The sequence below is a fragment of the Perca flavescens genome, chromosome 15 (assembly GCF_004354835.1).
Source record: "Perca flavescens isolate YP-PL-M2 chromosome 15, PFLA_1.0, whole genome shotgun sequence".
Classification (NCBI taxonomy): Eukaryota; Metazoa; Chordata; class Actinopteri; order Perciformes; family Percidae; genus Perca; species Perca flavescens.
Genome location: NC_041345.1, coordinates 28,696,374 through 28,700,263, shown reverse-complemented (window position 1 = coordinate 28,700,263; position 3,890 = coordinate 28,696,374).

Here is a 3,890-nt window from a genome sequence, read left to right as displayed (position 1 = left end):
CCCTCCCCCCCAACCTCTCCCAGTGGAGAGCCTCAGTGTCGTCGTCGTCCCCCCCCCACCCCCCCTTTCAACCCTGACTGACGCATCAACTGCAGCCAAATCCAATTATACCAAAACCGGTGCTGTGCTGGCACTGCCTCCTCCTGTTCGTCGTCCTCATTCTACCCTGTTCAGTCCATCACTATATGAACGGTCGAACGCTCTCACATCCGTCCAGACTCTTGTCTTGCAAACAGACGAAACCTGCCCCCCCTCCCCACCCCCTCCCTTGGATCCATTGGGACTTTAACGCCTGGTCCGCTGAGATGCACAGCCGTTCTTGGGTTTCCACCCTCCTCCCTCAACATGTATCTCGATCCCTCCACTTCCCCTCCTGTCTCGTTTTTATTTTTTCTAAATGTGTCATAATGGACCCCCCCCCAAAGAGTTTCTTCAGAACCTTTCTTCCCTTAAGAATCACCTCGCTGCCAGATACCAGCACCAGTCCGTTCCTACGATTCTCCACACCTCTATGACAGATCTACACTGACGCTTTTCATTTGTACAGTAGGACACTATCATCATCATCTTCAATACTCCTCTCTGGGCGGCCATCTAGGCTTTTTATATCTGATCTAATCTTCAAGGCCCCACCGCACTCTCCTCTCAAGAAGAGCAAATCACAAGCGGACATATTTTCCCTGCTTAGTTATGGTTTTTAGGCAGATAGATATATATATATCTATCTATATCTATCCGCAAAAATGAAGCCATCTACCCTAAGGAATATGGGAAAATATGCTTATTTTGTGACTTGGACAAACTGACCTTCTAGTTCCGCTCAGTAGCCACTGCATGGTCCTCCTTGAAAGCAGTGGTGTTGATGTAAACGTCAGGTTGCGGGAGAATGGCACACTGGTCACCTTCCACGCTCAGTGATAGAGATAAACCGGCCCTGTAGTCGTCTCGTCTACTCTAGATTGGAGGTTCCAGTCCCAACTGCTAATACCTCAGCATACACTACACTGACTGGAAGTGGGCTCCGTGCTAGCATGTTAGCGTACATCACATCAATTGATAGTTGGTTAATGGTTACACAATTTTCTGTATTTTTCTTCTTTTTTTTTTTCTTTTTTTTTTTAAAAGCTGCATGAGTTGATATTGTTGATGCTAAAAAGCCCCAGGGTGTTCACATTACACACAGGTATTTGATCTATTGTTTAAATGCCAATATTGATTAGTGCAGCTTTAAATATGCCTGTACACACCTGTGATGTGGTTAGCCTAGCCTCACTCAAAGGCTGGACGCAATGGAAAACTACCCCACTGTCGTTCTCTAAACTCGAAATCCACACCCGTCTTTAATAGTCAGATGTTTTCAAAGCAGTGTGCCGGAGGAATTGTTTGACTAACACGCCGCACGTCTTCATAGTCGAGCTGCTGGTTTGAGCACCGTCCAAAGTGAAACAAAAACCCAGCTGATACTTTACATTACACTTTTTTTTTTATCTTCTCTTACAACCAATTAATAAAAGGGAGTTTTTGTAAGGTGTATCTTGTCTTGATTCTTCGACGGAGCTAGTCTAACGTTTTGTCTTGCCGTCAGTCTTAGCACCGAGATGTGTCTCTGTACCAGACTCACTGAAATCAAATGAACGGGTCTTTTCATCGGAGTGTGGGTTCGGTGAACAAACGAGCATATTTCTGGTAACGCTGGATGGGTTAGAGCTGCTATAGGTTCTAATTCGCTCACTTTTGAGGCAGGGTTCTGGCCGCATCGCGTACGATCGTGTCTAAAGGGAAATAAAGCGTAGGCCCTTGAGTCTCTGTAGTCGAACAACACACTGTCTCTCCTTAAAAGCATTCTTGTTTAGGGCTGGGTACCAAATTCAATACTTTTTAGGCACTGACCAAATTTCCTCTTAAGTACAGAGTATCGAAAAATGCCTCGTCGTTCAATACCCAATTTCAGTACCCAAGGAGTAACTCTCATTATCGTCCGTGAGCCAATAAGCACGTAGCATGCATCTACCAAGATCTAATAATGCTGCTGATTGGCCGTCTAACGTTACACGTCGTAGAGACACGCAGGAAAAACTCGACGATACACCGAGACAGAGCTCGCGTAGTAGGAGCTGAAAAATAAATAAAGATTTGTGCTGTAATGTAATTTATTTTTGTTTTTATAAAATTGGTATCAAAAAAAGTATTGTATCGTTTTTAGGAAGTTACGGTATTGGTATCAGTACCGGTATCTAAAATCTTTGAACGATACCCAGCCTTATTCTTCTTGCCTTTAAAGGACAATTCCAGCGCGAAATGAACCTAGGGGTTAATAACACGTGTTACCCACTCTGTCGTTCTCTGGGACATGTTTTCATGCTAATGTGTCTGTAGCTTGAAGCAAGCTAGCGCAGACCGCTGATTAGCTTACAGCGCTAGTATTCGGGGCACAGGGAAAGTAAAAACAAATTGCTATTTTATACCACTAAAAAGTCTCAAAATATCACTTCAACGTTAGCATAATGAGGGTCCTTAAATGTTAACCGAAGCATTGAGAACATTGTAAGTGTACAGATAGTTTATTAAAAAGATAGATTATAAAGACAGTAGCTCCCAAGACGGCGGCCGCCTGTATGCGGGAAGGCGACTGTCTTCATAACCTATCTTTTTAATAAAAGATATGTTATATCTTGAGCCTTATTAGTGGTATAAATAGCGATTTTGTTTTTACTTTGCCTGTGCCCCAAATACTAGCGCTGTAAGCTAATCAGCAGTCCGCGCTAGCTTGTTTCAAGCTACAAACACATTAGATTAGCATGAAAACCTGTCCCAGAGAACGACAGAGTGGGTACACATCTGTTATTAACTCCTAGGTTTGTTTGGCGATGGAAATATTCTTTAAAGTTGTACACACAAACGCCGAAAGTAGTAGTAATGGGGGGTAGAAGTTCAACACGTAAGGTGACCAATGTGACAGTCTGCCAAAACCTTTGTGTCTTAGTTGAAGCTAGAACTGTGAGCCTGCTGCTGCATCGCCCCATGTTTTCATCGAACACCCAGCTTTTTCTTAAATTTTTTTTAGCTGAGGACATATCGGCAGCTTCTCCCCCAGCCAGTCATTCGTTGAGCCAGATTGCTCCGGCACAGTTGGGAGGAGGAAGATTTTGTGAACGCACCAGTTAAGGACCTATGACCCAGGTGGCAGCCTGCTGGCTGCCGGAATGAGAGGAGCTGTGCTTGGATTGGCAGCATCCCAGTTTACATCCTTGCTTTTTATTTCTCTCTCCCCCCTCCCTGATTCTCCTCCCAACCTCCCTTTTTGAAACTGTGAGACTGTCGCAAAGAGACTTTGATGTCGAGGCGTGGGAGACTGGGCCGGTCCGCCCACTGCCTCCCTCCTCGTCTGTTCACTATGTATGATCTCCAACATATCATGCCCCCCCCACCCCGACTCGACACCTTCATCCCCCCCTTTTATCAGTCACGGAGAGAAGGACTGACACATGTATGCATCGCTTCCAGTGTCACAACTATCGGACTCGGTTCGTTTGTAATTTACGAGTTAGCAAGTTTTAAGAGAGCTGAGAAAAAAAAAAAAAAAAAAAAAAAGTCTCTTTGTAGGATTAACCTTTTTTTTTGTTATGTTTTATTTTGTTTTTGTTTTCCTTTACAAAAAAAACGACAAACGATGAAAAAAAAAAAAAGAGAGCAAATTAAATGTGGTGGAAGTTGTTCCAAAACCATCCTGGAATCCGGTGTTGTAGTACTCCTTAATGTGTCCAGTGGACTGTGTGGACAGACCAGATGTGGTAGCTGACCTATAGCGATCATGTCCCTTTTTTGTCTTTGAATCATTGCTCTGTGTGGTCAAATAGTGGCTTTCACTTTTATCATGGAGAAGTGTATGT